The sequence below is a fragment of the Triticum dicoccoides genome, chromosome 4B, assembly GCF_002162155.2.
Source record: "Triticum dicoccoides isolate Atlit2015 ecotype Zavitan chromosome 4B, WEW_v2.0, whole genome shotgun sequence".
Lineage (NCBI taxonomy): Eukaryota > Viridiplantae > Streptophyta > Magnoliopsida > Poales > Poaceae > Triticum > Triticum dicoccoides.
The window spans coordinates 613,647,975-613,661,430 of record NC_041387.1 but is presented as its reverse complement, the minus strand read 5'-3'; the positions used below and the strand labels follow the sequence as shown (position 1 = coordinate 613,661,430).

Sequence of the window (13,456 nt, the reverse complement as noted above, 5' to 3'; positions counted from 1 at the left end):
GAAGGGGAAGAACAATCTGAAAAAAAAACAAAAATCAACTCTTGGTGCTATAATGAAGCAGTGGAACTGTGATGATACAAGTTATGATCTAGTTTTGCATCTTAATTTATTGCTATGGCTGGAACGAGCAATTGTTTTGCCACTGATTTGATGCCACTCTTAATGTAATATGTAATTATCTCTACTTGTGCAAACATGGATCTTCTTAGAAGATCACATTTATTTTAGTGGAACCGCACAAGAAGATGTTGGAAACATTAAACTAATCGAGAAGTATATAGTAAGCATGACAACCACAGTAGATAACAACAGATGGTTCCGGAGAAGTGCTTCGTCTGTATGCTCTACATAATAAGCCTCCTGACAAAGATTGGTACCGTCCCACAAATTTCATCCATATGCTTGAGCTTTGTCATCTCTATTGGTGTTGTGCTACTATTTAGCTACTGTCATGAAGTGCTTCATCTGTGTTGTTTTAAATAATTCCTTTCCTTTTTTTCGAGCATTGCACAACCGGATCATCCACCTCTGAAGAAGAATATGGAGAACGCGATGTGTCTGGTTCCGATTATGCCAGGATGAAGAAGCCAAGCCTCTCTTCTTATCAGAAGGGAGCAGTTGAAGGATGGTTTTATTGCCCACAAGAACAAACATACTTCAGCTCAGAAGCATTCACGGATCTCCATCTTTGTTGCTGTGATGGCCAATACAATGTTGTTTTAGGATTCCTTTCGGTGAGTTCCATTTTTTAAATGTGCTCTCTGCATGGATCATGTAGGTTGCCTGTTTAAACTGTCAATTCATAGTACAGTTTGCTTTATACTAATCATTTTTTTTGTATTTATGCAAACAGGGGTGTTCATCTTGATTTCAATGGGAACTGCACAAAATGTTCAGGAATACATCGAATATTCTCGAATCATTCATTTTGACCACAAGAAAGGAGGTGCCGATATGTTCAAAGAATTGCAACATATAAAGGCGAAATCATACAAGCTACGCGCGAATTTGGTTGATTTTTGTGGAACTGCACAAAAAGAACAGCTGGTTTATTTAGCACGAGGTGCCATGTCAATGTCCGAACTGACGGCAAACCCTGCCCATTCCACAATCATAGGCATTTGATATTTTGGAATGGGAAAACCTTGTCAAAGTTTGCTCATTGATGTACGCAAAACAACACGCACTTGACATTTTGGAATGCGAAAACCCTATCAAATTTTGCTCATTGATGTTAGCAATAAGACATGCGTTTGATATTTTCGAATGGGATACCCTTTGCTGTCAGCAACATCGATCGATTTTTCTTTATTCTTTAGTTGTGAAGTAAATATTGGCTCTGACATGTGAATCACTGAGATGCATAATCATCGATTGTTTTGAATGCTCTTTGAATTGCTAGGCCTGGGTGTTTGATTGCAATGTACAGGAACGCTAAAAAGCAGCTCAAACCTTTTGTACTCCCTCTGTTCCTTTTTACTTCTCATATTAGATTTGTTTCAAGTCGATTTTACATTGTGAATGTTGATACTTTTTTCTATAAGATTGGTCAAAGTAGAGATACTTTGACTTCACACAAAACTTATATGCAGACTAAAAAGGACCGGAAGGAGTACATGTGAAACTGCTGCAAATGAGGTGATCACCCTGGGGATAATTCTAGGGCGTATTGTTTTGCATGTTCATCCAATGCCAGTGATACTAGAATTCGAATTAATCGAACTAAATTCATTCATACACGTCATATAAACCTATTGAATTTCATTAATTTCATACATTCTTCAACTAAAAAGGGGTGCACTTGAGGTATATTTAATTAACCTAATCTATTATCTCCGGCGCCCATTTCCTGTGTCCGGCCGGCTGAGCCGAACACAAGATTATTCTCCAGCAAACATCTCCGAATCCACGTCACCACCAAGAAGCTAATCGGCCGTCAATGCTCAACCCGCACAGCTTGGCTTCAACCGAAGGGTAGCAGTGGTGGCCTTACTTGGACCCGAGCGGCGGCGACCTACCGTGCTACTCTTCCTTGATTTCTATGTGGCGCGGCCTCGTTGGCAGTGGGGCGGGGCCTCGACGGAGCGGCGATGTCCTCTATCTCGTTGCCGGCGGGGCGGTGCCTCGGTGGAGCGAGGGAAATCCTCCCCCTCGTTGCCCGCAGGGCGGGGCCTCGGTGGAGCCGGTGATGTCCTCTGCCTCGTTGTTGGCGGGGCGGGGCCTCGGTGGAGCAGGGCCTCGCCAAAGCCGGCGAAGTCCTCTACCTTGGTGCGGGAGGGGCGGGGCCTCGGTGGATCCAACGATGTCCTCTGCCTCGTTGTTGGCGGGACGGGGCCTCGACAGAGCAGGGCCTCTCTGAAGCTGATGAAGTCCTCCACATTGGTGCCGACGGGGCGGGGCCTCGGCGGAGCCGGCATTGTCCTCCGCCTTGTCGTCGGTCTCGCCAAACAGCGCCTCGCCCGCTTCGTCGTCCTCTTTGTAGGTGGCCGCAACCTCTGCCACCCGCATGCGGTACCGCCAGTGTGCGAGGCGGCTCTCGCGGGCGGAGCGGTACGACTGGAGCAACGCCTCCTGCTCCGCCCACTCCACGGCGTTCTGCTCCTCCGCCTGCAGGTGCTCTTGGAGGAGATGGCGGTTGTAGGCGGCGGCGGCCTGCGCCTCCCGGAACTGCTCCTCATGCTTCTGCCTCATCGTGTCCATGCATTATGCATGGGCCTCGCTGATGGTCATGATGCAATGCACCAGCGAGGATGGCGCAGAGGAGGGGGTTGGTGCCAGATCGTTGACTACCACGTTCTCGATTGTGACATCGTCGTCCTCCGGCTGCCTGCCGGCCGGCCAGTCGGTAGCAATGGCTGCCATCTCCTTTTGTTCCGTCGTCTGCCCATACCGAAGAGCGCTGGAGTGCTAGGAAGCCATGGTGGGAAGTATTGGTGTGGACAGGAGAAAGGGAACGGAGGTGCATGACTGCGGCTCTGGCCGACACAACAGTTTATATAGCAATGGTGGGCTGCAGAGGGACGGATGAGTGGCGCCGGAGTAGCTGCCTCGGCAACCGCGTATCATTAATGTGGGTGGCAGACAGACAAATGACACTTGTGTCGTTTGAACACGGAGCAATCGCCTGCACCAGGAAGCGGCGCTGCTGGCACTGACCGTTTCGGGCGGAAAGCGTGCGCCGGTGAGGGAGGCGGTCTGGGTGGGCCAGTGCGGTCAGACTCGTGCCTTGCAGCGGTCCAGGCGTCCAGCAGCCGGACGTGCTAGCTCGCGAGCGAGCTCGTCGACTTGAGCGACAACAATCATACGATGGACGTGACTTCCGACCAGGAGCCGACGGCACCGCCCAAGCCGGTTCATGTCGAGTTCACCATAGAGCAGGTGCAGCCGCACTTCGACGCCCTAATGGTGGAAAAGCTACCAGCACAGGAGGACCTATGCTGCAACCTCCATCTCCTCAACGAGCACCAGCTCGCGGAAGGACAGATCGCCGGCGAACAAGCTCAGAGGATTATAGCACGTGGCTACGAACCATGGTGTCGGGGGTTCGAATCCCTCCTCGCCCATAGCCTTCCAAAGGGGGAAGCGCAACCATTTCCTATAAGAGAATGGTTTCCTCCCCCTGGATGCGCGAATAGCAACATGAACTCAATGTCCTATCCAAGCCAAAGAACTTACCACGAAAAGTCCTGACAAATGATGATTGAGACAAGATTCCGCGTTTTTGAACCACGAAAGGCTTGGTTTCCATTTGGGTTGTAGATGTAACAAACCCGCTATTAATGGCAGTGTAGAAATGAACATAATCGATCTTATTCCAAAATTAATGTCTTACTTCATAGATTTGAGAGAATAGGAGAACAATAGCCTGACAAACAGTCGATTCAGTCTGATTAAGGTGCCTAATCAAATAGAACCCTTATGGATTTGCTAGTTGATAAGGTAAATATTCAGCCCACTAAATGCTAGGCGTAATGAGGATAAGTGCCTCCAAAGAGAATGGCAATGCCATTGCGTACATGTGGCCCTATGACCCTGGCTTCCTGAATGAGCAGCAGGCGATGTATCAGACCATCCGTAGGACCCGCTAGGCCCTCTCTGTCATCCTTCGAGTTGTTGCGCTCGCCGTGGCGCCGTCGTCTTGCATTTCAACACGGTCAATGAACAAGAGGAATCAGGAGATGAATTTAATTGGACAGGACGACAATGGATCCCACCAGGGCCATAGCCGCACGTACGCAAGTGCCTCCTTATTAGTATATACAACTAATTTTTTTGCTTCCTCCTGGTTTCTTGACATCACGGTCGCACACCATTGTCAACCTATATAGTCAATAAATGAGAGAATTGCACAAGGAGCGGTCGACAGCTGGGACCCAGCAGCTCGAGCAGTATTTCCATTTTTGAGGTGTGAGCAGAGTTTCTCTTGAGTGATGTTTTTGTCGTTGTTCAGAGGACCATGGTATCAACTGGGCGGGCTGTGGCCCGTCTGGCCCAGGATATTATTTTATATCCACCAAATATCCAACCCAGATATTAATATTTAAATATGAAAATGGCTAGCCTAGTTATTCTTTTTTTGCGGAATACCCAACCCAGGTCAACTTGGTATTCTCCTGGCCGCATTGGACTTGCCAAGAAAATGGGCTTTAAGAAATAATAAATGGGTTGCAATTAAAAAAATTGGCTGTAAATATAAAAAATGCACCTAACAGGTACATTTGTTATTCTTCTCGAAAAAGGTAAATTTTTTAATTTCATTACTTGTTGCGCGCGCAAAATTTCGTTGGATTTTTACCTAATACAAATTCATTTTGAAATTTTATTTAATCCGACTCTAAATTTTGGGTTAAACAATATTTTGGATCCAATCAAAATGTTGGAAATTTGGTTGATTATTTTTGAGCGGTTGGCTGAAATTATTAACAAAGTCCTGGCTAGAAAATGGGATGCAATTTTAACAAACACTAAATGGGCTAAGTAAATTCATCATAATTAAAAATAAAAATCACAAATGGGCTACATGTTCTCTGCCACAGATGTGATGGTCATTTGTGGGCCTACTAAGTTGACGCGTACGCAAGGCTTTCTCAACTTATAGTCAACACACATCCCTCAAAAAGAACTTGTAGTCAACACACGGTTCTATTAGCAGTGGTCGTTGGATGTCCATCTAAGGGCTGTGGTGCTTCTTCAATCTCGGATATTCATGCTTCAGCCGCCCAAACCACCACCGGCGGTACCGTCTGCTACCGCCTCTCGTGGCCGGCCGTGCTGCTTCTTCAACCTCTGTTATTGCTCTTGTATCCCGTGGGCGGTGGTGCTGCCGCGCACCCGAACCAGTCAAGTTTCCCACTCCTCTCCATCTGCAAATCCACTGTCGCGTCTTCCCCATCTCCAAATCATTCCAGTCTGGGGCCTCACCATCGTCCATCGGCCTTGGTGCGCTCGGCACGGTGTGGCCAACGTGGTCAACAAACGAGAGTCATCAGAAGATAACTGTATGTGAGAGGCTGGCAATTGGGAAGCACCACGCCCATGGACGCATGCATTCAACTGCATCATTTTTACCCTAAAAATAATGTTTTCTCCCCCTGACAGCTGGGATCCACCAGCTACATCTTCGAACACAAGGAAACACGTCCTTATTACGGTCAAAAAAATGATTCCCCCCTGACAGCTGGGACCCAGCAACTATATCTTTGCACGCAAGGAATTGCGTCCTATCCTCCCTGACAGCTGGGACTCACCCAATTGAAGCGTATGTAGCATTGTCTGCCTTGTCGCGAAGGTGTACGTACATACTGGTCAATCGGTTGCTTTACAACGATGAACCGTGGCCGAGTAAGTAGCGGCACATGTCATAGTAGAGCCCCCCGCATAGCAGTTCAGGTTATCCCGTCTAAACTGTGTACACATACATACAGCCACACGCCAAAAAATACGGCCACGTACGTACATATGAGCGGGGTCTCGAAACGTGTACTCGCACATACAGACGGCCAGGGCTCGTGTACATAGAGAAGCAACAGACGGCAGCGACATTGTCCTGTTCATCTTCAGCTAACCGGCTGGGTAAGAAAGGAGGAAACAACACGTCGTGTTCACCGTGAGCCAAGTGACTGGGTCAGAATGCGTCTTGTTCATCGGGAGGCAACAGACTGGGTCGGAATGGATCGTGTTCATCGGGAGGCAACCGGCTTGGACGGAACAACCAATCAAAATGAGGCCTGGCGTACCACAGAATGTAGGAAACGGCCTTGTGTTCGATCGCCTAGGGTCAAAACGGGATCATGTTCATCGGTAGGGGTCTGGTGTACCGCAAAACGGAGGAAACAGACTTGTGTTCGAGTGCCTACGGTCGAAACGGGGTCCTGTTGATTGAGAGAGGTGTGGCGTACCACAAAATGGAGGAAACCGACTTGTGTTAGAGCACTACGGTCGAAACGGGGGTCCTGTTCATCGGGAGGGGTATGACGTACTGCAAAACGGGACTCCACGGGCTACTGTTCGTCTCCAACGTCGACCTCCTTCAGCCTCCACGGGCTACTGTTCATCCACCGTCGACCTCCTCCAGCCTCCACCTATGACTATTCATCCACGGGCTCCTGTTCATCCAGCCTCCATCGATCCTCTGCCGGCTACTGTTCAACCAACCCTCTTGACGGGGTCCTGTTCAACCACCCCTCCACGGGCTATTGTTTATCCAGCCTTCCACCAGCTACTATTCAACCAGCCCTCCACGGGGTCGTCCTGTTCATCCAGCCCTCCACGGGGTCGTATTCATCCATCTCCAACCGGCTCGATCGAGCGGGGTCCTGTTCATCCAGCGGCAACGGCCTCTACACCCCACTGGGTCCTGTTCATCCAACCCCCATCGGGAACTGTTCATCCAACCCCCAATAATGCTCACTGTTCATCAAGAGGCAACAGGTTCGATCGGCTTCAGTTAGCAGCAGTAGCGATTGAACCGCTCGATCGGGTTCAGTTAACAACAAGGGATCGATCGGGGTTCAGTAACGTAGCTAGTGCAATCGCTCGGGTTCAGTAGGCGAATGCCTCACTCGGGTTCAGTTAGAGCGAACGCCTCGCACATACGCGCGTATGTGTATGAGAGAAACGTGCAAACCTCTGTGCATCGCTCGGCCCCGATCACCCATCGTAACCGGGAACTCCCCAAAAATTTCCTTGCCCTCGCTTCTACCCCAATTTTTTCTGTCGTGGACGGCCCAAAGAATGTCATGCAGGTGCATCTCAGGCCCGCCCAGGATGAAAAGCCAATTTTGTGTCATGATTTATTGTCATAGACGTATGATCCCACCACATCTATGATGATATCAGATTTTGTCATAATTATCATCATAGAAGTGTCATAAGTATGACAGAAAAAATTTCGTTTGGCCCAAAATGTCACGGATGTGTCTTTTTTTGTAGTGTATGGTGTTTCTCCCTCTCTATCTTGTTGTGATGGATTGAGTTTTACCTTTGATATTTCGTTGTTATTAGATTGAATACTTTTATGGATTTGAGAGCACTTGATGTATGTATTGGAACTCAACTCGTGGATTCCCGAAGTGACATTGGGGTAATCTATGCATAGGGGTTGATGCATGTTTTCGTCTTTGTTTCTCTGGTAGAAATCTTGGGGCACTCTTTGAAGTTCTTTGTGTTGGATTTAGTATTATGAATCTGAAATTGTTTGATGCATATCGTATAATCAACTCACGGATACTCGCAGTGACATTGGAGTATCTAGGTGACATTAGAGTTGGTTGATGTGTATCATATGGTGTTATTTTAGTACGAACTCTAGGGTTGTTTGTGACACTTATAGGGATAGCTCAGATTGATTGGAAAGAATAACTTTGAGGCGATTTTGTACCCTACAAACAATTTCTTCTTATGTTCTCCGCTAGATAAGAACTTTGGAGTGATTTTTTATCGCACGTTGAAGGATGGTTATATGATCCAATTATATTATCATTGTTGAGAGATTGCACTAGTAAAAGTATGAACACAGGCCTTGTTTTCAAGCATTGCAATACCGTTTGTGCTACCTTTTGGTACTTGCTACCATACTATTTTTTTGTTTCTATTACAAAAATTAATATCTACTAGCATTACTACACTCGTACTACCATCTCTTCGCTGAACTAGTGCAACTATACAATTTACCATTGTATTTGGTGTGTTGGGGACACAAGAGACTCTTTGTTATTTGGTTGCAGGGTTGTTTGTGAGAGACCATCTTTATCCTATGCCTCCCACAGATTGATAAACCTTAGGTCATCCACTTGAGGGAAAATTGCTATTGTCCTACAAAGCTCTGCGCTTGGAGGCCCAACACGAGTCTACAAGAATAAAGTTGCGTAGTAGACATCACATGCCGCTTCAGGGCATGATTTCATGTGCCGCCTTACAGATCTGCAATTTCCGGTGATGAAACCCTAGTAGAGCAATAAATGTCTCAAATATTGCACGTGGGTCCAAAAATTGTGGGGGCCTGGCACGTATCATGCGATGGTCTCCTTTGAGAGCACGAGAAGTTTCGAGGCCAACTGAGCAATAGGACCTGCATTTCCTGCACAAATCTGACACGTTCCCTCTCAATACCCAAAGACTAGCTCGGAGATGGTGCGGTTTACAAGCGTCCTCAGAGGAGGCTTATTTGAAACACGCTCAAAATTTTACCACACCTACAGGGGCATGTGATGACACCATGCCAACTTTAGAGGAATTTTGGCATCCTACAATTTTCCGACGATTAAAGGGTTACATCAGGCATGCCACCGAGGTACTTTCGCCCCCGGTGGCAGGCCATGCCCTGCCCTCGTCTGCACAAGGCCTATGCATGCCGCAAGGACATCACAAAGGATTTTCCATGTCGGTTTCGGGCATGATTTCATGTGCCGCCTTGCAGATCTGCAATTTTCGGCAATTAAACCCTAGCCGAGCAATAAATGTCTCAAATATTGCATGCGGGTCCAAAAAATGTGAGGGCCTGGAACGTGTCATGCGATAGCCTCCTTTGTGAGCACGAAAAGTTTTGAGGCCAACGGAGCAATAGGCCCCGCACTTCCTGCACAAACCGGACACGTTCCCTCTCGATACCCACACTAGCTCGAAGATGTGCGGTTTACAAGTGGTCTCAGGGGAGTCTTATTCGAAACACGCCCAAACTTTTACCATACCCTATAGGGGCCATGTGATGACACTGTGCCAGCTCTCGAGGAATTCCAGCATCGTACAATTTTTCGGGGATTTAGACGGTTGCATTAGGCATGCCACTGAGGTACTTTCGCCCCCCGGTGGTAGGGCATGCCCCTCCCTCATCTGCACAAGTCCTATGCATGCCGTAAGGACATCACAAAGTATTTTCCTTGCCACTTCCGGGCATGATTTCATGTGTCGCCTTTAAGATCTGGAATTTCTGGTGATGAAACCCTAGCCGAGCAATAAATGTCTCAAATATTGCATGCGGGTCCGAATGCGGGGGCCTGGCATGTGTCATGCGATGGCCTCCTTTGAGAGCACGAGAAGTTTCGAGGTAAACGGAACAACAGGACCCGCACTTCCTGCACAGATTGAACACGTTCCCTTTCGATACCCAGAGACTAAAAAATGCGGGGGCCTGACATGGATGGAAGACTCAAAAATAATAATAATTGAATTAACCAAAATCCCCGGCATCCATCAGGAAGATGGCCTATCACTGTGAATCTTCTTTGCTCGGAATAGGTGAAGATTGAAAGTAATGGTACATCTCGTTAACAGGGGTGTAATAAAGACTGAAGCTTACTGCATCTAGACTATCTGACTATTTAAACAGGTCTTGTTGCTTGTGTCTGGGCGAGGTGGGACTAAAGTATGCTGAGAGCCTGATCTTTACTTAGAGTCACAGTCGACAAAGAATTGCAACCGTGACCGTGCCGTTGGTCGCCACCGGATGTGCCACATGGCGAAACTTTGTCGTGCAGTGATTGTTTGGCTCTCGGCAAATAGTGCCTTTGCCGAGTGTTCTCGTTTTGCCGAGGTCTACTCTCAGCAAAATCATGTGTTTGCTGAGAGTACCTATCGGCATCTATGACTTTGCCGAGTACCCGTGATTTGGCTCTCAGCGAAGAACCTGGCACCCAACATATACGAAAATTTCAGTAGTGCTAGGTGGCTAGGGCAAACTCTTTCCTGCAAACTTTGTCAGCGAGCCCGTGGATTCGCCTCCCCTCTTCCTACGCTCTGGCGGGGAGGGGAATCCCAGTGCCTCTGCTCCGGTTAGTAGTTTAGGTTAGGGTATTTTAGTCCTCGCATGTGCGGTGCTCGGGCGGATGGAGGCGCTACTTCTTTGAGTTTGTCTTCCGGGCTCTGATCCTCCTCGAGTTCGCCCGACTAGATGTAGTCGACGGAGCTCAGTGTAGATTCCTCCCGTGTCTTTGGGACGGTGAAGTCAGGGTTTCTCTTGTGGCGAAATTTGGTGTCAGGTGCTTCAAATCTATGCAAAGGATCAACGGTGATGATTGCGGCTCCAAGACGTTGGCCCTTAGGGGCACATGCACAAAGATTTCCCGGCTGCTATCGACAAGGCCAAGCCGGCTCCAGTAGGGGAGCGGCGACAGCGGCGCGTTGGTGGCTCGTTCTGGCGGCAGTAGTGGTTGTTTGGGGGTCTTGAAATCTCAATGTAATTTTTATTATGTTTGAGATGCTTTGTACTTCTGCTGAACTTTGATAATATATCTGGCTCATTTTTCCAAAAAAATATATAGCCCCCTAAAAAAAGTAACGGTATATAGCACATTCGTTCGTTTGTTGCCCGGCATCCGCCGATAACTGCCACGTGTGTGGCACAATGAATACCTGACCACATGAGTCGTGTGGTCGTACCCAGGAGACAGCCCACACGATCTTGTGTGGGCGAACATTAAAACTGCCGACACGTTTGGGCGCAGCTACGACGGCCCACTTGATCATATGTGGCAACTGCTCACCCCCACCCCGTGAGCCCGAACACGTGTGTAAATCAACTTTAGTTGCCATGTCTAATTAACTGTAGTTGATGTGTCTATCATGCATTATTAAATATAGTTGTCATGTGTAACTAATTTTAGAGTTGTCAGGTATGGTCAAACCATAGTTGTCATGTATGATTAAATATAGTTGTCGTGTGTGGTTAACTAGTTGCGACATATGCATACATGTAGTTACCATCTATCATCATGTGAGTGTTGTGTGGGTCAAGAGCAGTTTCACCCACAGGTTCAGGCGAGTAGCGCCCACACGTGTGGCACTAAATGATAACACTCACACGATCCTGGGTGCTTATATGGCTCTTGACCCAGCTGACAATTGCTTCAAAATTCATGCAGATGAATCGAAGGACATTGAGTGTGTGTAGACGTGTTGATAAGTGCCACACGCGTTATCATTTGGGTATATGATTTTGTTTCGTGTTTGTGAAGGACTGTGTTGTAGCAGCTGCTGTTGTGGCCTTCCGTCCTCGTCATCACGCGGCTCATGTTGACTTGACCTGGGTCTTGCATTTGTCGGTCGTCGTCGCTTGTCACGGGCTTCCGGCATATCGGTGCCGATTCTTGTATACCAGGCTCCCGGGACTGCACTTCACACGGTTTTCTCCCCTGCCAATCTACCGACCCGAGCTCGACCAACGGCGTCCACACATCTACAAAGTAGCAGCATGGCGGGGCGGCTTGCTGCCGTGCCGGAGTTGAGCAGAGCACCGCGGGGTTCACGGCTCCGTCCCCGCCGCTCAGCGTCTACCGTGAGTCGATCCGAAGCGTCGCCGTGTCCGGAGGGAGAATCACACCGACTGTCTTCTCTCACTCCGGTAATACCGAACACAGCCGCTCCGGCGACTCCGGTTCCGGTGCCTCTGGTTCTTACCCGTCCAACAACTCCGGCTCCGGCTCCGCCTCCTCTGGTTCGGTCCACGCTGCCGCGGCAGACTACGGTGCTCACGAGCTCACGAAGATCGCCCGCCGAATGGTCAGCGACGGCTACACTCAGCGCATGGTCAGTGCATTCGAATACGGCGGTTGCTCGGACCGTGCGCTGGAGGCTTGGTTCTTCGAGCTCGACGTGGACTGGGTTCTCCAAATCCCCGAGGGCGATGGCTCATGGCGGCAGCTCCAGCTTCAAGACTTGGTCAAGAAGTGGATTCGAGCATTCATCACAATCGTCGCCAGTATCAAAGAGGTGGCCATCAATGTCCACGAGGCGATGGCGGTCGCACAGTTTGGCAAGGCAAGCATCGCCAAGATGCTCGAGCTCGTCTTCATCGACACCATCACCCCTGCAAGTAAGGAGGAGAAGCTACAGGCTGCGCTAGACATGTATATATGCGTCTCGAGTGCAGAACAAATGTTTTCGCCGGAAGTCCAAGTCAAATTCAAGGGCTTGAGCAAGAAAATATTCATGGACATAGGCGGCTCGTTGCCCAGATAAGTGAAGAGGTTGAGCAAGGCCATATACAGCACGGTAATGGAGGTGAGGGCATTCGTGGAGGAGGACGACTCGTGGGCCATCGAGATACCAAGAGGAAGAGGCGACATCCACAGGAACACTTGGTTGATGGTGAATTGCATCAAGTCCATGCAAGATAAAGCACGGCAACACGAAACCGAATACCTCCGTGGCCTAATAGATGATTCCGTCCGTTATCTCAAGGATCTGCTCTCGAGGAAGTCGGAGCTATGCGCGGACCAAAGCCTGAGGTACCTGTTCCTGCTCAATAATTCCTACTTGGTGGCAATGATGGTTGAGCCATGGTCGCTCATGGTTGAGTCATGGTCTAGACACGAGTGGAGACCTGCCCCCGAATGCCTAAAGTACATGAATGAATATCTCGATGTTTCTTGGAGGCATGTGCAGTCCCACATGCCGAAAACGGTCTTCATAGACTGCTATCTTGATGGTTCTCGACGTCGGCTACATATGTTGTTCGGCATGCTTGCACCGCTCCAGCATCGGAAGAACGCCGCTTCACTGGCAAAATTCGAGTCCGCGTTTCAGAAAACTTACGCGGCCCAGAAGTTCTGGAAGGTACCGAATCCTCAGCTTAGAGATGAGCTGCGGAGAACAATCATAGAGAGAGTCGTCTCAGGTTACCGCTGCTACCTGGAGAAGCATCCGAAGCTTGAGAAACAGGTTAGGGGCGGAAGCAGCAGCCCCGATGTGTTAGAGGAGATGCTGGGAGAGCTATTTGAAGGATAAATTAAAAGCTGCTTGAGGGATGGAAAGTTACCCGACAAATAGCTAGCAGACTACTATATTTCATGCATGTTTATAGCTATTGCATTTGGCTCTTTTGAAAGAAGTTATACTATTGGTTAATTCTTGTTTGGTTTCTTGATTAAATAAGCAGCACCAGGTACTGCATCAAGTGGTTGGCCGCAATATCCGTGGGCCCAGAGGATACAGTAGTCTCACGAAACAGGTAGAGAGGGAG

General features: G+C 48.6%; 1 pseudogene; it reads left to right on the top strand.

Moving 5' to 3' along the window:
• Positions 1-11,686: 11,686 nt before the first annotated feature.
• LOC119294020 lies at positions 11,687-13,221 on the top strand (annotated as a pseudogene).
• Positions 13,222-13,456: the final 235 nt, after the last annotated feature.